The following is a 26,987-nucleotide window of genomic DNA, read 5'->3' as shown; positions in this document are numbered from 1 at the left end:
AATTAACACCTCCATTCTTTTTTATGCAACCCCAAAATTGGTCACATTGAGAGGGGGAGAGAGAAGGAGGGAGGAAGGGAGATACTGCCTCACAGGAGCATATGATTTGTTTCCTCCCATTTTATCTGTGCAACAATCCTTTGAGGTAGGCAAGGCTGAGAAATAGTAAGTGGCCAAGATCACCCACTGATCTGACTGAGTGAGGGCTTCATGACTGAGTGGGGGCTTCAACCTGTGTCTCCCAGTCCTCATCCAACAACCTAATCACTACACCACATTGCCTTATGTGGCAGTTAGAAACTTCTTTATTTTCTTATTTGTAGGAGGATATACAAATAAATCCATTTGATCTGGTTATAGACAAGAAGCTCCCTATAACTTTCTTACTGAGTAACAGCTTGGGTTTAGGGGAATCCTTCCGAGTCACTCCTGTAAAACATGCCCCCCATTGCTCTTGGTGCTTCAAGAATAGCATAGAAAGAAAGGGGGGACATATTAACTGGGGTAAAAGGAATTGTTTTCCTCCCCATGTGATTTGACCGTATGATTGCTTCACCATAAATACTACTTGCCGCTCGTTTGACTATGCTACAGCTATAGGATAGGAGCCTTTATCATGACTAACTTTTAATTATTTCAATAGGTCTACTCTAAGCAGGACTAACATTGGATACATCCTGTTGTGTTTTGATTTCTGTTGACATACCTTGAGTATATTTCTGCCAACAACCCGCCCACTCTGAAACAAGAAACAGGGTATTATGTTGTTTTGGAATTATTGGTCTGATTGAATGTTAAAAAGCTGGAAATACTGCAAATTATCATTGTTGTTGTTGTTGTTTACACAGTCATACAGGTGTTATTGACTGGTTTGTTTTATCCAGACATTGAGTCCTTCCCAAGGACCTGGGATGTCAGAATTTTATTATCAATATTGTTGCTGTTATTATTATAGATATTGTCGCAGAATATAGGCTGTTCTCAGTAAAGTTGCTTTTTGTAATTGGCTAATGGCGATTTCTGTGGCCCCTATGGTGTTGAGGTGCTCTTCAAGGTATTTTGGAATTGGGCACCAATTACTACTGGGATTATTTTGGTCTTCTTCTGCCACAGCCTTTCAGTTTCAATTTGTAGATCTTTCTTTTTCTTCTATTCTGCTATCCCTTGGTATTGCTGTCGATTATTTTGACATGTTTTTCTTCCTTCTCGACTACAGTTGTATCTGGTGTATCGTGTGGCAGATGTTTGTTTGTAGTTGGAAGCCCCATAATATTTTTGCATCTTCATTTTCTACAACTTTTTCAATTTTATGGTCCCACCAATTTTTGACTATAGGTAGCTTGTATTTTTTGCAGATGTCCCAGTGTATCATCCCTGCTATCTTGTCATGCATTTGTTTGTAGTCAGTCTATGTGATCCTTTGGCAACAGCTGATTAGGTGGTCCACGGTTTCATCTGCTTCCTTACAAAGGCAGCACTTCCTGTTTGTTGTGGATTTTTCTACTTTTGCTCTTATTGCATTTGTTCTTAGTGCCTGTTCTTGTGCAGCCAATATTAAATCCTCTGTTTCTTTCTTCAAGTTGCCATTCTTAAGCCACTGCCAGGTCTTGGTGATGTTTGATTTTCCACTTATATTGTGCAAATATTGACCATGCAGTGGCTTATTTTTCCATTTTTCTGCTCGGTTCTTGACTTGTTCTTTCTTGTAGGCCTGCTTTGTTTCATTGTTGTTGAATAGCTTCTCGTTATTGACCATTTTAAGTGCATCTTCTTCACTGTCCTTTAATTATTATCATTATTATCATTATTATTATTATTATTATTATTATTTCTATATCGCTTGATATCAAAATCTCCAGGTGGTGTACAAATTAAGACATAATATAAAAACAATATAAAACAGTTAAAATTCATGAAACAGATAAAATTCTCAATAAATAAAAGCACATTAAAATTTCAATTTCAATTGAAATCCTGAGAAAACAGGTACGCCTTCAGGGTCTTCCTAAAAACAAGCAGAGAAGGAGATACTCTTATTTCAGCAGGGAGCACATTCCAAAGCCCTGGGGCAGCCACAGAGAAGGCCGGGTCCCGAGTTGCCACCAAATGAGTCGTCGGCAACTGTAACCGGACAGTTTTTGCAGGACAAATCCAAGCACATTAGTACATTGGATGGGTATCCCATTGTCCAATGGCTATTTTTTTTAGATATAATACTAGTCCAACATCAAGCTGTCCTTTAGAACAATTATTTTCCTTTGCTGGGATGATTTGCAGCCCCTGATGGCACAACTTGAGTTATTTCATCTTTGAAAAACTTGTATTGCTTAAAGGAAATGGAAACAAGATCAGGTAAGTAACAGACTTCTCAAAATTGTTTCCTTTCTTCAGGCATTGTGTTTTGTATTTTAAGATATATTTTAAAATACTATTTTGTATTTCATATTTTTATTGGTTGCTTACCAAGTACTTTTTATTTTGTATCTAAAATATTTTTAGAAGTATGTTTGCTCCCTGCTTTTCCCTTCCTCCCTGCCTTCAAGCACTTTCCACAGCAAGCCTTAAGTCAGGCTCTGGTCTAAGCACCTTAGTCAAGCCGATTGATCTCTCATTAGACCTATAAGTTAAATTCTTGCTAACCACATTCTTGCTTAGACCATTAGTTAAAGCTAGGCCTTGCCTAACTACACCTTTGCACCCTGTGCCCCCATATACCCTTAATAAAATGTTTGAACTGCATTTCTGTCTCCTCATCTTTTCCAAAATGCCAAAACTTACTCAAATAAGTTACTGGAACCAAACTGTTCCCCAAGCCAAGCTAATTTCCCCACTTCAAGCTAAAAAGCATAGTTGGAGTGTGTGATGAAACGAGTCTAGCCAGCTCTCTGGGGCAGTTCCAGTAACAAGGGAGAGGAGGGCGATGAGCATTGGCTGACAGGGAGTGCAGGGGACGTAGCTGACGGGGTGTGCCCTGCTGAGTAGCCACTGGGGGGTCAAGGAGCAGCAGCAGAGTGTGGTTGAGGGGGAGTGCGGCATGCCCCCAGACCCACAACCTCCTAGAATCTATCTTGGTTACGTAATAATGCCTAAAATTTCCACAGTGCTTGTAGCATGGATAATCTGGTTCTAGGAAGTACCTTTAACTAGTCTCCTGCAATACAGTTTGGAATTCACTGCTTCCACCCTCAAAACATCCCAATACTACTCCATGGTGTCTAACACAATGTGAGGTAATTTGAGATCGGGGGGCGGGGGAGAGGGAGATATGTTCTTTGTTACAGTTATTTTGAATTCCAGTGCTGCCTCCAGAATATAGTAATAGTTTTCTCTTACAGGCTTTCAGATGGGCATCAGCTTCCAGGTGTCTAGGTTTTCCTCCAGTTGCAGGGGAGCAACTGCAAGAAAGAGGGCATGCACATACCTCTTGCCTGTGGGCTCCCCAGAGGCATCTGGTGGGCCACTGTGTGAAACAAGATGCTGGACTAGATGGGCCTTGGGCCTGAGCCAGCCGGGCTGTTCTTATGTTCTTACGCTCAGTTTTAACTGCCAAATGAAGAGTGATCATGTAGCAGTTAAGCAATAAAAGAAGTAGAACACACACACATGCACACACACATATACGTGCGAATGCAGCCACTGACAAGACAGGGCCCGTTAAACTATAGCAAGGAAGCTGCATTATGTGACCTCAGACTAATGACATAATACCCATTGTCAGCTGTCACATCCTAAATGCCTTTGCATGCTCTCTGTCAGATGTTGTACATCCCACACCACCGTTATTTCCCAAATGTTAAAGAATATTAGTAACTTACAGGCTCCCTGAAATGCTTTTGGTATTCTGACAAAGTTCTCCTCAGAGCTGCAAGCACAGTTGCTCAATTATGGAGGCCCATGGTTTGTTCCCTCTTGTTTTGTTGTTCTGCTTGTCAACATAAACGAAAGGTCAATGTGACAAAGTGCATTGGTTAGTCTCTTTGTACGGAAAGGCATAAAGGGAAACTTGAAGCATAGTCCCTTGTGCCAAAGGAAATGTTAAACAGATTTTCCTTAGTGACAAACATAGCTTCATTTACACGGTATGAGTGCCATCTTACAAAAGCAGTCCTAGACTTTCATGGGACTAATATGAATCTGTTTATAATATGATTAGGCAGGCAAAGCACTCTTAAAGTGCTCTATCATTCGTCCTGCGACTTCTATACTGCTGTAGTGGGACCTCTTAGACTTCTAGTGGGTTGAAATAGCAATACTTACACAGGTACTTATATCTTAAAATGAAGGCAGAATTTGCTTGCTGGCCTCAGATATTATAGCATTAGTGCAACAAATACTAACAGATTTTTTTTTTTTATTAGCTGTAATTTTCTAACTTAAACAGGGGCATTCCTTTGGAATCTCTGAATCCCCAATGCAGCATTCAAAATGCATTTCCCCTCCCCCTCAACTCTTTCTTTTCCCTCAACAGTTATGAGATCAAAGAGAAGAATTTAATGCACACTTGTGACCATTTAGAATATAACTTTCAAGGGGAGGCATTACTATGGGACTATCAAATAGAGCTCTATACAAAAACGGCTAGGATTTCTGGAGACTTCTAGATTTGCATTTTCTTTGTAGTTTCATTAACATAATTGGAAAACAGATTTAATTAGTGTCTTAGCACTATTCATGTTGTTTTCTTTTTATTCTTTACTTCCTAAAGAGACTTGGGAGGATAGAGAGCAGTAAGGTACTGACACAGCAATTTTGGCTCTACATGCATTTTCATAGTATCCACACAAATGTGGGCCTGAATGCACTGACTGAAATCCTTTATACAGGGGTGTAACTATAATAGGGCAAGGGGAAACAGTTGTCTGGGGGCCCACTGCCTTGCCCGCCCCAGAGGCAAGTCACATGACTGACTCCCCCAGCCGCTCAGCTGCCCGGGCTTCCTTCAGTTGTATTCATCCTCCAAAACTGATGTGAGTGTTAAGACCTGGAGCTACCAGAACAGCATGTCTTTCTCTAGTACCATTAAATGACTTGCATCGTCCACAATTTACAAAGCTTTTGAAAAATAATTTAGGATGATGTTCTATTGTGGCACATAGTATGATTAGATAGATAGATAGAGGGGGGGCATTTTAAAATCTTGTCTCTGGGCCCACTCCAACCTTGCTACACCCCTGCTTTCTTCATAAATAAGCTCCCCACTTCATACGTTCCTGTAGTGGCATCATGTTCCCTGTAGTGTAATCCCACATTGCTCAATGTGTGTTTGGAAAGACTTGTCAGTTTCAAACCTGAAATATCTTTCTATTCCAGGGACAGTTTCAAAGGAATTGCATGCAAAATCCCCAGTCATCTCAGTAATTGTGAGGCATTAAAGGCCAAGGGTGGGCTAGTGCCTTGGGAGTCAAGCAGTAGTAAGATGAAGTCAAGCTGACTAACGACTGGTATTCTGACAGGGCAGAAGGTGAACTGAATTGCCTCCCTCAGGAATACATTTTCCAGACTGAAGGAAGAAAACAGCTATGTAAACTTTATGATAGACGAGGGCTCTCTGTAATAGACAAGTGAGCCAGGTTGCTCTTCTGTCACCTGACTTATGAGGCCAGGTGATTTCTGGATTATTGTGCATGGGTCCCACTGCAGTTCCCTCTGGCCAGAAGCCAGTGTGTGCAGGGCTCCTTGTTAGGAGAACACTGCTCAACCCAACAAGCAGAAGACTGCTCAACCCAAAATAATAGTCCCTAGAGGGCCACCTAATGGTGCTGCGGGGAAGTAACTTGCCTAGGGAGAGCAAAGGGTTGCTGGTTCGAATCCCCACTGGTATGTTTCCCAGACTATGAGAAACACCTATATCGGGCAGCAGAAATCTAGGAAGATGCTGAAATACATCATATCAATGATGTATTCTACCAAAGAAAACCACATGGCTCTGTGGTCATTAGGAGTCAACACCGACCCAATGGCACAACTTTACCTTTAGAGATTCAGCTCAAACATCAAACCCTCCCCCCTGCCCAAGGGAGAGAGGGTGAAATCTGAAAGAATGCTTGGCAGAAGGGCTATGAACATGGGTACAGTGGGGTAAAAAGCCTGCACCATGATGCCACTCTGCCCCTTTCCTTGTTCTGTGTGTATTGAAGACAAGGAGAGCCCAAACGTCTGGAAAAGGCTTATGTGTGCTTGTTTGTATGGGTATTTTATTCTTAGCCAATAAAGCAAAAAGTGCTGCTGTCTCCCTCCCTACCCACTCTTCAGTCCTTAAAGTTGTAGCTTTTTTTAAATAACTGCTTCCCTTACAGTAAACATGATGGAATCTTATGCTAATTTAACTAAGACTTTATTCAGAAGCAACTCCATTTTACTCCTTCTCCTTTCCTCCCCCCCCCTTTTTCTGAATCCACCCCACACACTCTCTAAAGGATTCCAACTGGGACAAACCTCCAAACAACAAAACACAAAAGTTTACTAGATAGAATACAACACTTTTGTTGCTTTAAAAAAAATGTAAACACCTGAAAACAACTCAAATAAGGGGAGGACTAAATGACTAAAGGGGAGACGGCTATCAGTCTCTGACCTGCAGGTCACCCATTCATATCAGGCCAAGTAATTAGTAGCTGAAAATTGTACCATCTGTTGACTGTTTAGGTTTATGAGTGGGGGGTGGATAGTTTTAGCCATATTCCTAATGGACAAATTAGCTTAGCTCTTGCACCCTAATTTGAGAGATGTCTAGAAAAAGAAAAAATTGCATGGAAATACAGAAGTAAGATCTGCCAAGAGCATTATATTCAGAGGAGAGAGAGAGAGAGCCAAATGGAATTACATGATGCAATCATCCTTCTTAATGCTGAAAATGATTATTGGTATTACTCCTGATCTTGATGGTGTACATTTTTTTCTAAAGCTCTATTCAAGCATTTTTGTAACAGTGTACAAATGGAGATGCAGAGAGCCTACTCATCATTTTCACCACCACCAATATTGGAGGCAGTGACAGAGACATTGGCTGACATACTATGCAACATTCCGTCCATCTTTTGCACATCGCAAGATGCAAGAATTGTGCAAATGAAGTTGTACAATGGATGACCATTGAAAATAATGGCCATCCATCGCGCAGCTGTGTTTGTGCCATTCTTGGATTTTGTGCAAGAATGCTCTTGCACAATTGAGGAATGTTCCATTACAAGGCAGACAGAACATGTAACTCCATTACTTTTTGATCTCACTGTCTCCCAGTCTCCCACAAAGTGAAGTGGGTTACTTTAGACCAGAGGTTGTGGGCTAATTCTCAAAGGCATCACAGCATTCACACGCACCCTTTTATATCCTGTAGAGGAAAGAAGGTCAAGTTGTTGTTAACAATAATAATTGTTAACTATTCATATTTTAATTAATTAATTAATAAGTAATAATTAGGGAGTGCAGTGATCCTTAGCAGAAGGAATAATACACTGTTCCCTAGAAATAGTTTCTAGGCAGCAGCACCATCACTACACATTGGGGCTGCCTTTGGAATTGCACAGCAGCCCCATCAGGTAACTACCATCAACAGTGGCATTATGTTGTCCATTTATTGTCGTTGTTATAATACTATTTTTCACTGACAAAGCTCAGCAAAAGAAATGAGCCTTCTTACATAGTCTTGTCCCCAAAGGGCTCACAAGATAACAAGATGCACAAGGGAGGCACCAGCTGCAACCACTGGAGAGATGCTGTGCTAGGTTAGCAGAGTGACAGCTCCTGTTCCCCTGAAAAATATGACAGCGCCACCACTTTGGAAAGGGTCTGTTTGTTCATTAGGAAGGGATTCAAATGGCACCATGCTGCTTTTCTTCTTTTCTTCAGGGGCATAGCTATAATCGAACAAGGGAGACAAATGTCCCTGGGCCACTGAAGGAGGAGGAGACCCTCCACCCAGATGACAACTTGCTCTTTGCTGTCTCCCTCCTGCTTCTCCAAAGAAGAATGGAGGGGTGGGGGGCCATCTTCACTTGTCCCAGGGCCCACTCCAACCTTGCTATGCCCCTGCTTTCATTCATAATAGAAAAGGAAGAAAAGGAAGAGATTTGAAAGAAGGAAGGAATTGAGAATATGATCTTAAGAGGGGAAACAGTTAGAAGGAAGATAAGGGAGGGGTGCAATTTGGTGCTCCATTTCAGGCTGTTCAATGTTGAGCCAACACTGCTCAAAGTGGTAGTTATCACAATGCCTTAAACATTTTGAATATTATAAGTAGCCCAGGTACACTCACCTATTTAAGAGGTTTAAATCTGAACATAGACCCTTAATTCATATTCACTCTCTGAATAAAGCTCTCTGATAAAAATGAAGAAAGGCCTCCGTGATTTAGGATCTCTTAGCTCAGTGTTTTCCAATAATAAAAAGGGTTGGGTATAAGAACAAAGACCACAGAGCCATGTTATGTCTTGTAAAAATTTAGGGGACTTTGCTTATGAAGAAACTAGTTTAAAACCTTTTCAGTGGATAGGATCCTTCTAAATGGATGACCAATCTTTCTGTACTAATGATGATAATTTATCACTGTACTTGTGCCTGTGGGGTGGGGTTGGCTGCCTTTTTAAAATTATTATTATTTTCTCTTTTTTTGGCAGTGAGTGAGTTTTGGCTTTTAAAATGAATACTTTAGCCATGTAATTTGTGTTCTGAAAGCACCTAAACCCTTTTGTTATAAATAAAAGAAAATATATTTAAGACTATTCCGAACAGCAGGAACTATGTGCTTTATTGAACAGAGTTGCTTTCACAGATTTATATCATACACATATTAATTTTTCCTATGCCTGTTCATGTATTTCCAGTTTTACAGAATTGGAGGTGACACTACATAACAATGTTGTTGTGTAGTACTGTTCGACAAGGCCAGGTGGTTGATTATATAGTAGAGCATATTTATTTACTTGTTTATATGACTCTATCAGTGTGAGCATCTATGTTCTCAGAGCTAACTGGCATTTCTGCAGCAAGGACTTCCATACCTAAAGTGAACCAGATGTGGATTCAAGTAGAAGTGGTTTGGAAGTATCAAAACTAGAGTAAGACAGCCACGAACCACAATTAAAGCCAATGAGTAACAAAAGTTGGGGAGGTCTGACATAGGGGTATGCAATTTGATTCTCTCTTCAATTGATTTGCATCAAACTGGGGGTTATTTGACAATTCAGCTCCGAATCTAATTGCCCTCAAAACAGATGGCCCAATTCAGGTCCAGAGAATAACCCTGATTCAACCTGAATTGATACAGGTGATTCAAATGCCATTTTGAGGCCCGTTTTCCTGGGGAAACAGGCCTTAAAATGACACTTTTTTCCGGGGAGAGCTGGTCTGCCAATTGGGTTGACAGGAAGACCAGCCCTCCTCTCCAGACTTTGTGCATCTTGGAGGACTGGTCCACCTGAGTAGACCAGTCCTCTGAGGCAGGCTGAAGCATCAAATCCAGAGCAGGGCACTGGTCTACACACCAATTGGTAGAGCAGCTCTCCCCCCCCAAAAGTGCCATTTTGAGGCACATTTTTCCAGCAAAACAGGCCTCAAAATGTCACTTGACTCACTCAAAACAATTTGAGTGATTCAAGGTTGATTTGTCAATGCAGCCAGCCAAGCTGGCTGTTCTCAACCAATCAGACGGAAGCCTCAGACGGAAGCAGTCTGTAGCATTTGAATAAAACTGTTTCTCTTTTGTTCTGTTCTTTCACAAAAATAGAAAGCCAGCGTGGTGTAGTGGTTAGAGTGCTGGACTAGGACCAGGGAGACCCGAGTTCAAATCCCCATTCAGCCATGATACTAGCTGGGTGACTCTGGGCCAGTCATTTCTTTCTCAGCCTAACCTACTTCACAGGGTTGTTGTGAGGAGAAACTCAGGTATGTAGTACTCCGCTCTGGGCTCCTTGGAGGAAGAGTGGGATATAAATGTAAAAAATAAAATAAATAATAAATAATAAATCAGTTTGAGGCTTTTGCAATTTGGGCTCAAATCAAATTTAATCACAAAAAATTGATTTGTGAACATCCCTGATTCCAGCAGGGTGCTTAACTGTGGGAGGCCAACCAATCCTCTGGGCTGATGTGCCTGGAAACAGAATCAGGAAAATGAATCAGGGCTGAAATTGAAACTGAACTAGGATTTGTCAATCAGAAGAAACTTATCAAGAGTTCTTCAGTGAAAAAAATGAGTGACAAGAGACAAGCTTCATGGAAAGGCAGGTTGCCTACCATCACTGATCTTTGCCTGCAATGTGCAGCTACATAGGAGTGTGGTCTGTGTAGGACACATTCCTAGGACACAGCCACCACTCCACATGAAATGAGTGTGTGCAATAGATCATTCCTCAGAATCCTCTACAATGCATCTGAAAGCATGCATAGATTCCCTGGCAAAGAAATAATGCTAAAAATAGAAAATGTAAAAGCCACTGATCTAGAACATGGGACACCTGATTTGCTAAGAAGCATGAAAGGGGAGAAGCATGCCTTAAAATAAGGCACTGTACAAACAAACATCAAATTAAAATTCATACAACACCACTCATAGGTTTACAATCTATCTAACTCACAATGGGATCTGGTTGGGGGGGAGTGCTGCTGCTAGGCCATCCTGAATCTTTACAAAACCAGGTGAAGGTAAGTACAGTAGTGACAAAATGACTTTAAAAAACAGATCCTGAAGCTTAAGTGAAAAGAAGCTGGCTCAAGATAATTTTTTCGACACCCACTTCCCCAATGCCTGTAACCTCCCTCAGAAAAGCCGTTCCTGAGGGTCAGAGGTCCTTTCAGAATGGTCTAGGATGTGACATTGGGGACTGTAAAGGTAGGGGGAAATTTATCTAAATCAGATAGAGGCAACTTGAGCTAAGAAGCTTTGTTGTTCGCAAAATCCCTCAACTTGATGCCTTTTAAAATCCCTTCCTTGAGCCTAAAGAATCTGTCATTTCTTCTGACGTTTTTTTAATGGCCTGGCTGGTTTAATTTCCATTGTGATTAACAGAAGAATGGCCCTTCAAATGGAAGCCTGGAATGAAGTCATGGATTCTGTGAAAGCCAGGTATGTGTTCCTATCATGTAAATGGGGCAACCTTTAGCAACATAAATGTAGATGGGTGGAAAATGCATATGTGTGATTCTCTAAGGTCATTCACATGAGTAAAATCCCTGGTGGTTAGGGAGCATTGGGAGAAAGGAAGGAGTATCCTGTATGAGCACAAACGTGTTTGTACTAGTGCAGCACGCTGCCCTATTTGTAGTATGTCTCATCTGTTTTGCAGGAAACCTTTGCACAATAGTGCAAGAGCCCAATAGAGCAGGATCGCAATTCCAAAAATCTCCATAATATATACTAGCACAACTTTGTTAATCGTGCATGAACTTTGTTAGACAGGGTTTCAGCTGCTGTTATGTTTGTGATCGTTTTTTCTAGGTTCAGTCTGATGAGGTTTCAGCAGACTGATGCCATTTGTGTCTTTATTTGATGGGTTGGTTCTTTTGTCTAGAATGGGTTGGAAAACAGCTAAGAAGGGGTAATCCCAGCTGATCTGATTCTTCTAGCTGGACACCTGGCTGGTTGGTGGATGAGTAAAGACATGGCGAAGTCAGTGAGGGGGATCGATGGTTCCCACACCAATCTAATCTTTGCAGCACTACACACAGAGAGAATGAAAGAGAGCCTTGCATGGCTGCCTAGGCCATGAGTTGCTTTCCCCAGCCTCCACACTTGCAAAAATGTGCAAGCACAAAATAATGCTCATCAAATTAGAACCTCCAGAACAAAGGAAGATCTCACAGGGTTCATAAGGTTGATCACAATTTGCAATCTAATTATGAGATAAACCTTGATAAGATCATGTATTCTTAACTGGCGCCAGGGAAAAGGATATAAATAAATGGTATTGGTATAGTTGACATAAATCAGAAAAGTGCGATGGCAGTTGAAATATAATTGATGTTTCCATTACTATTATTTCTGAATGCTTTGTTCACACTTCAGTGACATTATATTTAGTGGACTGGAGTTCAATCCACTCCCTTTATTGCTTATGACTGTACAGTATGTGCACTGAAACGAGCAATAAGGGGGGAAAATTCCTTCCGTTGGTACACCTCCTGGAAAGCAGCCAAGGTATTTATTGCTATTCGGGCAATTAATGGCTTTATTGATCTCTTGTTTTCCCCTAGTAAACAGTGGATAAGCCATTTATTTTTATTCCTTAGTTGTAATTAATGCAAGTAGAGTTTGACTGATATTTGCTAGAATAGCACTTTCTGGATGAGGGAACATTTTGCTTTTCACAACAACTCTGTGGTGGAACAACCTCATTACAAATAAAGCAAATCTGTTCATTACTTTCCCAAATAGAATACAACCATGCCACCAACCTGAATATTAACTGACCCTTCATTCTTCTTGTTCTAGTGCCACCCCTAACATCTTTCTGTTCTCTAAATGGAGCAATTGTTTGTCTCCTATATTTTGCTACCAAAACTGCTGATTTTCCATAATGATTGAATGCAAGACTAGACACCATGTTCTTCAGGAAAAGTCGTATTTTAATTGTCATTTGTTTCATTTCATCTCCCTTCCCAGATGTGCCCATTTCAGTCTGGAAGCTGTGCTCTCTTCACAGGGTGCAATGACGGGGCACATGCCATGAGGGGGCACAGATGACATGATGCAAGCTCAGTCCACTGCATGCACTTTAGTGTGGGGCACAATTTATCATTTAAAATAGCTGGAGATTTAAAGACTAGTATAACTTGCATTATAAATGTTGTCATTCTATTTATTTAGCAAATGTATACCAACCCATTCAACAAGTGCTCTATGCAGCTGGTTGCAAAATCATCCCAAAGACCAATTAAGAAAGGGTGATAGATCCAAGTTACACATTCCTGATGTTTGAAATGTTATGTGTGACATCACTTCACTTACCTGATGACCTTGTGAGACATCCAAAGCATCAGATAACTTTGATAAATGAAAGTTTAGTCTTCACACCTGGATCACCTCGCATCGTACCATACAACTAAAAGGACAAAGAATTGGGTCAATTACACATTTGAGGCACAAAAAATCTTCATTCACACATTATGTTAAACACACATAGAATCTTCATACAGTGTATGCATACAGATTGGTATACACATACAAGCTCTATTAACATGTTATGTATAATCTGTATACAGTGTACACTCATACAGTTCTGTATGCAGATATGATTATTCACAAGTTATGTTCAATGCATGTGAAGCAGTACATTTCTAATCTGTACCTTGAATGTGAGGGGGCCTGTACCCAGGTTCACTTTCAAAATAAACAATGTGCAGTCATTCACACACAAACATTCATGTGTATAATACAACTGAATCCAAGTACAACATAAACTCTGTAGAGGGGTACAGTTATTAACAGATTATGTTCGGTTCACCTATAGTAGTACTCTTCCCATTTGTATCCTGTATTTGAGGAGGCATGTGCCCAAGTTCATTTTGAAAACAAATGCAGGCACTGATTGGCTCCATTCACACAAGAACATGACACATCTTTATGCATCAAATGTCTGAAGAGAGCTGCACATGTTTAGCAGAAACATGGGGTTCCCAGTCCTGTTTTCCTCTGATATGTCTTCTGCTGCACAGTGGGCTTACCCTCTAGTTACTGTCCTCTCGGCCTGACTCCAAGATAGAGTTTCCTGATCAAGTGGGGAAAGTGGCTGGGTGGAGCTTGCAGAAGGACAGTAGCAGATTGCAATAGGGTTAAGCACTTCCCTTCCACTCGCCACTTTTCCTCTGAAAATATATATTCTCTGCCCCACTTAGCATGTTAGAGGCAAATACAGAATGAGGAACCCCGTGTTCCAAGTGAATGTTTGGTTCCAACCACAGAGTGCAGCTAGATGGGATAACTACTAATATGTTTTCCCCTGCAGAGAAAATGCCGTTCCAGAGGAGTGATTCAGCTCAGTAAAATGGCATAGAGGAGAAAGATAGTTCCCCACCCTGCCCCGCAAGTGCTGGAGTCTGACTCCAAGTAGTGCCATCCATGGCTACCCTTGATTTCCATCTTGTGCCCAGTTTGGTCCTCTGATTATAAATTAAAACTAGCTTAACCCATGCAGAGCATCTGCGTGCTAGTACCTGATTGCTCCCCTCACCCCCTGCCACAGCCCATCTCAGAGATCTCTCCACCTTACCTGAGCTGCACTCCTGCTCCTGCTCCTCCTCCTCCATCCCTTTACTCCATCCCCCTCACCCCACTTGGTCACAGCTGCAGCGTTGCTGGCTCTTATTTGCCAAGCTGCAGCCCCCTATCCCCAGAGACTTCCCCACCTTCACCTGAGCCGCATTCCTGCTCCTTCCCACAGGAACAGCAGCAGCAGCAGTTGACCAGGCTCTTCCTCTGAGTCGCCATGGCCACTCATTCCCCTCAGGCCTCTGACAGGTGGGGGCTCGTCCCTTGCTTGCCTGCCTCCTCCGCCAATGGCCTCAGTAGCCCCAAACGGCAGCAGTGGTTGACTGGGCCCTTCCTTGCCACCGCTGCCATGGCCGCTTATTCCCCTCAGGCTGCTGACAGGCTCAGGCCCGTCCCTCACCCTTCCTTCTTTCTCTCTTCCCCTCCCTTCTTTTCTTTCTCTCTCTTTTCCTTCCTGAGTTAACAAATTTTGTTCATCTTGTTTCCTCATCTAATTCACACAATGGTAGCCTCCTCCTCCTGAAGGAGCTCTTTCCTTCCTCATGACCCCTCTCTTCGCAGAGCCCTGCCCACTAATCTTTCTATATATATATATAGATTCCTCTCCTCTACAATCAAGAACATCTTTCGACCAGTAACATTTTCATTCCAACTGACCTTAACCATCACAGGCTCCTCCTTCCTATCTTCATATGGAATCCCCACTGCCCAATCACCATGGTGCTTCTGCTATCACAGGCTCCTTCTTCCTACCTGCATATGGAATCCCCACTGCCCAGTCAGGTGCTTCTGCTCACAAACTCTCACGAGAGCTGCCACACATGGGATTAGCCACAGGTATGCCTTAGAGCAGGGTTTCCTAACCTTGGGCCCCCAGATGTTGTTGGACTACAACTTCCAGAATCCCAAGCAAAAGCCATTGCAGCTGAGGATTCTGGGAGTTCTGTAATCCAACAACAGCTGGTGGCCCAAGGTTAAGAAACCCTGCCTTAGAGAATACACACACACACACACACACACACACACACACGCTAGCTGATCTGGCGCAGAGCATCTGTGCCCCTATTTAGCCATTGCCACTTTCTCTCCCCCACACCCGTCCCCGCTTTTTTGCCTGTACACCATCTTCTTCTTCTCCCCCCACCCTTCTGCCCACAGCCTCCTTCTTCTTCTTACCCACCCACAACCCCATCTTCTTCTTTTGCGCTGCCAGTTGCGGCTGCTCAGCCACCCGCCTACCGCCCGGTTTCGGCCACTCGCCTACTGCCCACCTACTGCCTGGTTGCAGCCGCCTGCCTCCCATGGTCACTTGGTCACAGCTGCCCGGCTGTGGCTGCCCACTGCCCAACCACCTGGCTGGCTGCTGCCACTTTCTTCGGCTGCCCTGCCGCCTGCCTGCCTGCCAGCCACCCGGTGGCCACCATTTTCTTCGGCTGGCTGCCACCACCACCACAGCTGCCATTTTCTTCCCTCTAATCCATCCCATGGCTATCCGGCAGCTCTCTGAACTCTCGCGAGAGCTGCCACACATGGGATTAGCAACGGGTACATTTTAGAGAATTAAATATATAGATAGATTGTGTTAAAAGCTCTAGAGAGACAAATTTGCTAGAATTAAGGATGTAGTATCTTTGGCTTTCCTAAGAGATTAGTTTATTTTAGGGCAAGGCTGTACAATTTTGGCCCTCTAGCTGTTGTTGGACTATATCGCCCACCATTCCCAGCCATGGTGGCCAGTAGTCAGAGATGATGGGAGTTGTACCCCAGCATCTTCAGGAGGGTTGAAGATGTGCAGCTCTGTTTTGGTGCCTACTCTGTGGCAGAGATATCCCTTTTTTTTCACCACCATTATGTTCATGCAGTTGTCCAGTGGAGTTGTTTTGAATGTTTCAGGGATGTTATTATACTCTAGCCCCCAACATGGGTCAGAGGAACCCTCAACTGTCTACCGTGATCAGTGTAAAATGGTTCATACCTGCTCTAAACAGGTATGGTTTTAAGGGCTCTCTTGAAAACCAATAATGAATTCAATTTACACATTTATGCTGGGAGTGCATTCCACAGCCCAGGAGCAGCTACAGAGAAAGCCTGCCTCTGAGTCACCACCAGACATGTTGGTGGTAACTGAAGACAGACCTTAACGTGCAGTGGAGATCATGCAGAAGAAGGCGCTCTCTAAGATAACTCTAAGTTGATGCACCACTGTTTTGAGATTGTCCTCTTTAAGGAATGGGTGCAGCTGTTGAATCAGCCGAAGCTGATAGAAAGCAGTCCTGGCCATGGCCTCCACCTGACATACCAGGGTAAGGTCTGGGTCCAGGAGTACTCCCAAGCTGTGCACCTGCTAGTTCTGAGGGAGTGTAATCCCATCCAGAACAGGAAGCTCTAACTCATCCCTCAAATTCTTTTTTTTGGACACTTTATTTTTATTAGTTTTCTACTTATCAATGTGACTTCCCGTTCATCTTTCAACACAGTTATACTGCAACATCCATATTTGCTCTCATGTAAATATTTTCTTCGTGTTTATATATCTGGTTATTATGTCCTAATCCTTGTTTTAATCACCATAGTAATCTATTCATTTCATTACTATAACAAATTCCCCAACTGTTATTTTTACATTTCAACCCCCATTAATAAATCCAAATTCACATAGTTTTTCATATAGTGCAAAAAGGGTTTCCAATCTTCTACGAAGTTTTCTATATGACTATCTCTTACTAATACAGTAAGTTTTGCCATTTCTGCATATTCATATGCCTTCATCAGCCATTCTTTTGCTGGAATTGCTGCAGATCTCCATTTCTGAGCAAGAACCATTCTAGCCACCGTCGTAAGATAAAGTAATCAATTTCTATTTTCTTTCAAAATTTCTTCATTAATTATGCCCAACAGAAAGGATTCAGATCTCTTATGAAATACACATTTAAAAATCTTTTTAAGTTCATCATAAATCATATCCCAAATCCTCTTTACCTCTCTGCCGCATCCCTCAAATTCTGAGCCCCTACAATGAGCACCTCCGTCTTGCTTGGATTCAGCTTCAGTTTGGTATCCCTCATCCAGCCCATTACTGCCTGTAGGCAGGCATTTAGAGAGTGAGTACCATTTCCGGATGATGAAAGTGAAAAGGAGATGTAGATTTGGGTATCATCAGCATACTGATAACACCCAGCACCAAATCTCCTGATGACTTCACCCAGTGGTTTCAAGTAGATATTAAAAAGCATTGGTGACAGAATGGAACCCTGAGGGACTCCATGCAACAGCTCCTGTTTTGAGGAGCAGCGGTCACCAAGCTCTGCCATCTGGAATCTACCTGAGAGATAGGAGTGGAACCACTGCAAAGCAGTGTCCCCTACCCCCAACTTCCCCAGGCAATCCAGAAGGATACCATGGTCGAGGTATCAAATGCTGCCGAGAGATCCAAAAGAACCAACAGAGTCACACTCCCTCTGTAGATTCCCCAGTAAAGGTCATCCATCAGGCTGACCAAGGCTGTCTCAACCCCATAGCCAGCTCTAAAGCCAGTTTGAAATGGGTCTAGATAATCCATTTTGTCCTTTTCCTAATGACTACTCATTAGAAAAATGAGTAGTCATTAGAAAATGACTACTCGTCCATTAAAAAAAAACTTGTCCTTTTTCTAATGACTATTCATCCATTAGTGCATCCTGATGACATTGACAGCATTCTTGGAAGTGTGAGACGCATCCATGCTCGATCCTTGACTGTCTTGGCCGATTAAGGCAGCAGTAAGGGGACTGGCTGAGTGGACAGGAATGTCATCAATGTCTCCTTACATGACGGCAATGTGCTATCTCAGCTGAAGGAAGCAGTGGTGAGGCCACTATTGAAAAAATCTTCATTGCCCCTATTGCATTAAACATCTTTTGGTGAGTCTCAAAGTTTGTTGAGCAAGATATTTCTGTGCATGGTGATGAGACAGCTCCAGAGATTCATGAATGAGACTGATTATTTTGATCCTTTTGAGGCCTGGTTTTGGGACATAAACAACTTGGTCAAACTGTTTGATAATCTTTGCCAGAAGACCTAATTTAGAGCTATTTAATTCCATGGATTTAGAAGGGCCAATTTTGAAATAATAAATCATGGTATTTTTCTGGTTCATCTTTCAGGGGTATGAATTGTAGGCAGTGCCATATTATAGTGGTTTTGGGGGCACAGTTTAAAGTTGAGCTGGGGGACTGCTACTCAGCACCATGACCATTGGTATTCCACAAGGTTCAGACACATTACCCCATACTATTTAACTAGGGGAGATCATCTGGATAATTCTGGAGAAGGCTATACTGAGAGTTAGAGTTTGATGTCTTCAGTACTGTCATGGCACACGGCTCTACCACTCCTTTTTATTTGGTTCTAGAGAGCTTTGAAAATTCTCCACTAGTATTTGGGGATGGTGACATCTCCATATGGGCCAGACAAGACAGATGTACTCCTGGTCAGTAGGGATATTGAACAGGGAATCAAACATAACTTGTCTTGGATAAGGTTACACCTGCTCAGTCCCATGACAAACGCAGTCTAAGGACACTCCTTGATCTGGCAAATCAAACTTGCCTTTTCTTGCCCAGTTTCTCTGCTATCAAATCCTCATAGAATTCTGCGAAATGAAGGTGAGTGAAAGGCCTTTTTGTTTATTGTGTCATTTTGAAAAAGAGAGATAGTAAGAGAAGGAGACAGCAGCTAGAAGATTTTTCATTCTTGTCAATCCAACACTGTAAGAATAGTTGTCTGTTAAAATTCAAAAAGTGCTGATTCGGATCCACCTTTTAATCTGTTCAGATAGCTAACCTCCCCCCACCCACCCACCTCTGCTGCCATTGGCAGTCCCTTTAGAGGCATGCTGGCAGAGAATCATTATAATCAGTATCGGAGATACAAAGTCACAATCAGAGAGGAATTCTTGTTTACAGTAGAGAAGACCACACACTGTGATAGTTTGCATTAGAATCACAGCAGGGGCAGCATGAAAGGCTGAAGCATAAGAATAGATTTGGGACTTTTCAGATTTGTTCAAGTACCTGTCCAGTATACTACGATCATAAAATATTATAATTTCCCCCAGTACATTACTGCCACTACACTGCCTATGGAAGCACTTAATTTTCCTAGACTTCTGGCCACAACTATAGAAGCTGCCTGAAGTGCAGAATACACCATAGAAGCTGCCTGAAATGTATGTTCTTTATCCTGACGGTGCCTGGAGTATTGGTGTGTGCCTGGCTATGGAGAGAAAAGCTGATGGAATACACAAAAATAGATCAAAAGCACACTGGGAAGGTATTATGTCAGAGCAAGGTTATCCCTTCAGGTGATTAAAGAAAGGTTAGCCCCAAAATGGAAAAAACAAATCCCTCAAAGAAAAAGAGAGAGAGAACAACTGAAGCTTCAGTTTTAATCTCAGGGAAAGAAATGTTTTAATGTGGGGGAAGGGGGCTCAAAGTAGCTTTAAAAACCCAGGAACTATTCCCTAGAGATATACCAACTCAGAACATATCTCTAATTCTCAGTACAACTGCTGCAATTTATTGGGGTTTTTTATTAACATGTTAAGCTTTAGGCTGTTTAAATTTTCCACAAAATCTCAGTGAGGAAGTGTCTAGGATCAGAAGGCTGACTTCTTTATCTTTGTTCATGAACAAAACTGTGTCAACTTGGTAATGAATTTGTTCTGACCCCCCCCCCCCCACCGCTTCTTTTTTCCACAACAGAGTGCAAGTTCTTTTGTGCTTTTTACAGAATCAACAAGCACCTTCTTCAGGAGCAGGACCACCCACTTTAGTTGAAAGCATTCTAAGGTCATGAGGATTTGTCATTTTGCAGAGGCCCATTCACACATTATGTTCAACACTTTTACAAATAGGTTAGACATTATTTATTGTATCTTACATTTTGATCCCTATTCCTAATTGTATAGTATTTTCATTGTATGCAAATAGGCATAGACTTTTATCTGTTTTTATTTGCTTTGAATATCACCTGTTACATGCTCCTTTTACCTTGTACTGGTCTGAAACCGTAATAAAGATTGATTGTCTATTCACTAGGATCTGGGACATCCAATGTGAATCACAGCAAACAGATCCAACAACCATAAACAAAAAACAAACATGAGAAATGAATATGAAAAAGAGTACTTAGAGATAAATGAATCTGCACTCCTCCAACCATTGCCCAGCAACTAGGGATGTGCGAGCTGGTTTGGAAATGAATCGGCTCAAAGTCAAACAGGTTCAGTTCGAAAGCTCGGGGTTGAGCCGAAACACCCCCTGTTTGGCTCTGCCCTGGATTGGATCCCGGACCCCGCCCCCCCCCCCCCACCGGCCGTTCGGGGGATTCACAAACATTTTACTGGTTAAACAGGTTTTTAAATTGTTTTTTAAAACTTAACCTCTCTGGGGGGTTCTCCAAGGTGGGGGGTCCACAGAGAATGCCCCTCCCGCCACTGGCCTTCCCTTGGGCCCGTTAGCCCAATCTTCAGCCCATTTGAGCCTTTCCCCAGTGTAGTGGCCATTTTGGAGGCCACCTCACCTGCACAATGGGCTTCTGCATGACCTGGGCCACAATGGGCTTCTGCGTGACCCGGGCCACACAGAAGCCCATTGCGCAGGTGCAACAGCCTCCAAAATGGCCACCATACCACCCCCCCAGATCGGACCAAACATGGGGGATTCGAGGGGGTGCTGGACTGAACTGTCCCGGTCTGATTCGGGTCGAGTTTGGGCTCAAACTGGACTGCACCAGCTGGTTCCATGCACACCTCTACCGGCAACAGGGATTCAAAGCATGTCAAGGGGGGAAGCCACATTAGGGGTTGCCTGTTTTCCACTCATTTCATGCCCTCCCACCTTTGGTAGTCCGAAAAAAAGGAAGATGGGATAACAAGATGGGCACTTTTTGAAGAAGTTTCCACAACTCAAGGGATGATTAAGTAAATGCACAAGGATGTAGAGTCCCAGTTGCAGCCAGGCATCACGGTTGTTTCCCAACAAAGATAGCACATGACAGCAGAGTGATACCTGGGGCCTGGGTTGAAAGGAAGCCCCTGGAATTCTTGAGTGGCTCTGCTCTATTTTTTGTACAAATTAGTAGGGGAAAGAGGGCCCAGCCCCAGCCCCTTGGGTGCAAACATACACACTATGGCATTACTAATGAGAAGAACTATCTTGGGGTACATCGGGCTGGATCAGTAATAACATGTGATGATGACCCACTCTCCCAAGTACTGCTCTCTCATGAGAGTGGCAGGCCATAAAGACACGCATGTGGGCCACAGAACATTCACCACCCAGCCCTGTTGCTAGATCCATGCAAGCCCTGCGGAAGGGTACCACAGCAACAACTTTCCAGGTTGCAGTGAATGGCAGACAGCAGAAGCAAAAGCACTCACTCCAGCAGTCTGATCATCCCTTGGCACATATGCATGTTGAATTTTGCCCAGTATGGCCACCCGGCTTACCAGGGATCACTGGAAATAAGGGCTGCCCTTTCTACAATTATATGTGGTGGCCAATCTTCATATAATGGAACACCATTCCATGCCCAGGAATTTGGGAAGTGTACTAGGAGCCATCATAGACTTTGCCGAACCAAGCCCACAGGGAAACAGCCAGACACATGGAGCAGCCCAGACTCCATGGGAGTCTGTAGGAGTTGAGTGTAGAGGGGAAGGCAAGGGGTATGAGTTCTATTCTTTAAACAAATCTACTGGGGGCCCCACAGCAGAGGGGGCCCCTATAATTGGATGCTCTAGCTCATCAGGGTGCAGTCCTATGGATATCCAAAACCTATGAAGCCTCTGGTCCTTTGCAGTAGACTGGCTCTCTCATGAAAGGGCTAATCGTCAGCGGCAAGCCAACATGGAGGCAGGAGTGTGTTGGGGGTTCTTCTGCTGCTTCAGTCAGGTCTGCCCTCACAAGAGCATCCTTTGTCACTGTAGACCAGAACCCAGGATCCTTTGCCCACCATCCTCTACATATTCCTTCCTAGAACATCATCATGGTCCCTTCCTGGAGTAGCAGAAAAATAGTGCCCCTTTCCACCACCTGCCTCCATTACCAGTGATTGTGCTTGTGCAAGACTGTTTTGGCTGTGGGGCTCTTGTGAGGGCAGCAGTGCACGTGTTGTGAGGAAAGGGGTTTAAATTCCATTTAGAGGGTTTAAATACCCTTTCTCTGCTGAGGGCAGGCAGTCCATGCAGAAAAGGCATGATCACACTGGACACACCTTCTTGAAGATTGTGGACAATGGCTGCTGCCCTGCTACTGTGCTGATGCCATGCCAGCAGTCTGGCAGTGTGAGTGTTATGGAGCATGCAGACCAGGGAGAGGGAGGCACTCCTCTGCCCTGAAACTGGAGGTTGCCCGGCCCAATCCAGTTTCAGGATTTAACCTCGGATTCATCAACCTGCAGTTTGACCATATGTGCGAAAGCGGCCATGGACTTCTAAGTATTTTCTTCTATGAGTGAATGTTAGGGATGTGCACGGAACTGGTTTTGCCAGTTCGGCTTGAATCCAGACCAGATTCAAGCCAGCCCAGTCCAGCTCGGTATGAGCATTAGCAAAAGTGCTAAGTACTCATTCTTAATGATATGCTTTTCTTGATGGCACAGGCACAGATTTCCACAGGACACTGGAATACCCTTATAGCTGATGCAAGTAACTGTGCAAATATATTATAATGCCCATAAGCTGTTTGAAAGCTGTGCTTCTTGACAAGCAGCCCTCCATTCTGCATTACAAACCTCATTTGAAACTGGTGGTTGCTTCAAAAACATTTTGTGGGGATCTGCCATCCAAATGAAGGAACTCAGAAACTAACTGGTCTTGCCTAAAGCAGCCCTTTAAATCTTGGCCTATATCTTAATCAACAAATCATTGGACAAAGTCAACCATAACCCAGCTGACACTCTCTAAAATATGACCCCTAATGTGCTAAGAAGCAATGATTAATAAAAGGAGTTCCAGATCTCAATGACTGCCTACCGGGGGTGAAGGGAAATGATCACTTCTATACTCGACAGAACTTGGCTAAATGGAAACAATTCATCCAGCACATTAGAAGAGGTACACAACAATATTGCCTTTCATTCATTAAAAACCTCAGACTAATATATTTCTTTCCCACAATACAGTTATGCATGATTTCTCATTGTTTCATACTTAGCACCATAACCTCGGAGTCCAATTTCAAATGCTCATGAGCAACAATAGAAAAGCTTAAATTCTGTAGATAGCTAAATAAATTAAACATGCCACAACATCTAATTGCCCATAGAACAAGTAAAATTAGGTTCACATAAGCAATATTTCTCTGCTGTGCTAGCTATCCTAATTGCTTGTGTAGAGAAGGATTATTACTTGGCAAAGGCATGGCCCTGTAGAACCCATCTTTTGGAAAGGCCACTAAGGAGTTCTCCAAGCAGCACTCACAAACTGCTTTTTCGCCTAATATCAACCATGTGTAATAAAATATATTCACTCATTCAAAATGAACTATAGTCATAATATAATAGCTGGTTGATAGCAAAGGCTCAAATATGAACATCTGGGATTCTGGCATTCCTGATTATTTCAAAATAATTCTTACCCAGAATTCTGTGCTCTCAGGCCAGGATGCAAAAGCTACATTAGGTATGTCCAATAGGGTTTTTTTTTTAATTCTCTTTTTAGAAACATTGTGTGTGTGTGTGTGTGTGTGTGTGTGTGTGTGTGTGTGTGTGTGTGAGAGAGAGAGAGAGAGAGAGAGAGAGAGAGAGAGAGAGAGAGAGAGAGAGGTTTTTGAAACTTCATTCATCTTGAAAGAAGATTTGCTATGATGCATTGGAAACCAAAAAACCAAAGTTCCTCTGGGCTTCAGAAATTAGCTGTACATTTCTTTGCATTCTGACCCCATTTTGGGGGGAAATAGCATTTTTTAAAAAATGAATAGCTAAATAAATGTTCCATGATTGTCTTGCCTCTTTCCATGTGGCAGATGAGATGTCTGCCACAATCTGCTCCTCACACTGATAGAACTAAATGTGTGCAGATCCTACCTGGCCACCCAGCATCGCTGCATGTCCATGTGAGAACATACCAGCATCTGTATGCAGTTAATTTATTATGCTGGCTAGGCAGGGACAGGTCATATGCATTCACTCCTCTCCCCACAAAGGGCCAAACTGCAGGAGACACAATGTCCAATCTGGCCCCATGAGCACCATAATCAAATGTAGATAAATGTAGATATGCCTCTCTATATAAACTAGACCAGGGATTCTCAACGCTGGGTCCCCAGATGTTATTGGACTTCAACTCCCATAATCCCCAGCCCTAGTGGCCTTTGGTTGGGGATTATGGAAACTGAAGTCCAATAACATCTGGGGACCCAAAAGTGAGAATCCCTGAACTAGACTGCAGACAGAAAACTAGGTCACATGTGCATTGTATGCTAAGTAAGTGACAAATACATTGCCATCTGTATTTACCCCTTAATGTCATCTGTAAAGGTAAAGTGTGCCATTGAGTCGATGTCAATTCCTGGCAACCACAGAGCCCTGTGGTTATCTTTTGTAGAATATAGGAGGGGTTTACCATTGCCATCTCCCATGCAATATGAGATGATGCCTTTCAGCATCTTCCTATATCGCAGCTGCTCGATATAGATGTTTCCCGTAGTCTGGGAAACATACCAGTGGGGATTTGAACTGGCAGCCTCTGGCTTGATAGTCAAGTAATTTCCCCACTGCACCATTAGGTGTATTTACCCCTTAATGTACTGCTTAAGGAGGAAAACAATGACCTAAATGTTATCTGTTTTATGAATTTTTACTGTTTTATATTTTATGTTTTATTTTGTACACCGCCTAGAGATTTCTATATCAGGCAGTATAGAAATACAATCAATCAATCAATCAATCAATACTTAAGGGGAAAAGAGTAATTTTTTGTTGAAGCATGGTACCTACAAACACATTTGCCTTTTGTATGTGTTCTTCTAACATATTACTTTTTGTTGTCTACTGTTTCCTGCGGATCCTGACTGAGCCAAAATGGAAGGCTGTGATTGAATACTATATTAGAAATCATTCTAATCAGATTATTGTTATCCTGGAACAGAGAAATTTGATGTATAATAACTTAATTAGAGTAATTTGTCTCATTTAAATCATGCTAGGTAGAGCTGATCAAATATCAAGAAATAGTCTTTGTCAAATAAATTGATGGGGAAATGGTTAAATATAGGAAATAATATTTACCAAATGTTATTAATCTTAGTGTCTGCATATCTCCTCATCTAGATAACACAATCTCTCAAAGTGTGGGGAGAAAAAGAAGCTATTACTCAAGCTTTAAAAAACAAATTAAGGGGAAATGTCCCTGATGGTCACATAGCCCTCAATTTGTGAACTACAGTCAGCTTCAGGGTGAAGGGGAGATTGACAAAAATCACCTCTCCCCCTGAGCATGCACTGCACATTTGCTACATGTGTGCTTCGTTAGTCTAGATGTCACCCACTGAACTTTAACAGCTGATTCCACATAACAGCATTCAATCTAAAATTCCATACTATTCCAAATGGGAGCAGGAAGAAACCCACACTTAAGGGGGATTTCTCAATTTCATATAGGGATGCACATGTCAGGCAGTATATAAATATGATGAACGAACGAACAAACAAACAAATAAATATAGAAGACGATATAATACAAAACAACGTACACTTTCTCACTATCAGTGAGAAAGGCTGGGCGGTGGGTGGCGAGGAAGGCAGCAGAAGCTTGCATTCCCCAAAGACGATCTGGCTACCAGTCTAGGATGGCCAGGGTGTGCGATCCCACACACCTAGATGGTCCCCTGCCTTGCCTGGCAGGGCAGAGGTGCTGTCATCCCAGCACCCAGAACTCCCACAATGCACAGTGCACTTGCACAGTGTATTTTGGGGATCCCCCTGGTGCTGGCTAAGAGCCTGCTCCTGTGTAGCTGCTGCATGGCACCGACACACAAACACTTAGCCTGAGTTAAGAGCGCCCTTGTGCCCTTAACTCTGGCCAAGTGGCGGGCTCCCTAAGCGGATTTGTTGCCATGCCGGCAGAACACATGTACAGCCAAGAGCGGGCTTGGCTGCCTTAGCCCGCTCTTGGCTGCACATATGAACAGCCTCGATATCTGTGTTTGAAACCAGAAGTACAATGAAGCCCAATGTCATAAGTTTCAAACAGGACCTAGGGGAGGTATCTTATTACTCTCTAAAGAAACTGTCAACTGAATTTCTGGGTCCGTTTCTTAAAAAGTAAGATACTCGTTGTAGGAAGTGGTGGCACTTGTAGTAGCAATAGTTGTAGTATTTTCACTTCTAACCCACCTATGTCCAACAAGGATCCATGCTGATTAATAAATTCAATTAAAACAATAAAACCATACAATTAAAAATGAACATAATTTTTTTTAAAAAAAAATGTACAGCCTAAAACCGTTCTTAGGGCAAAACAACACTGATATCAGCAGACCAGTATGTTTGAATGCAGGATATTGTCAAACAGTTGTAAAGCAGCATAGGAACATAGGGAGATGCCTTATACCAAGTCAGACCATTGGTCCACCTAGCTCAGTATTGTCTACACAGACTGGCCGAAGTTTCTCCAAGGTTACAAGCAGCAGTCTCTCTCAGCCCTATCTTCAAGAGCCAGGGAGGAAACTTGGAACCCTCTGCATTCAAGCATGCAAATGTTCTTCCCAGAGTGGCCCCATCCCCTAGGGGGAATATCTTA

The 26,987-nt window shown here is 42.7% G+C and overlaps 1 long non-coding RNA gene across 1 annotated transcript in view; it reads right to left on the bottom strand.

Moving 5' to 3' along the window:
• LOC128351502 (uncharacterized) overlaps window positions 1-26,987 on the bottom strand; it is a 117,998-nt gene that overhangs the window by 63,963 nt on the left and 27,048 nt on the right. Inside the window, exon 2 of the long non-coding RNA XR_008319809.1 lies at window positions 12,944-13,037. This is a non-coding gene — a long non-coding RNA (uncharacterized LOC128351502). The remainder of the gene's footprint in view (window positions 1-12,943; window positions 13,038-26,987) is intronic.

Source organism: Hemicordylus capensis, chromosome 3, assembly GCF_027244095.1.
Source record: "Hemicordylus capensis ecotype Gifberg chromosome 3, rHemCap1.1.pri, whole genome shotgun sequence".
Lineage (NCBI taxonomy): Eukaryota > Metazoa > Chordata > Lepidosauria > Squamata > Cordylidae > Hemicordylus > Hemicordylus capensis.
This window is presented reverse-complemented; position numbering and strand designations above follow the sequence as displayed.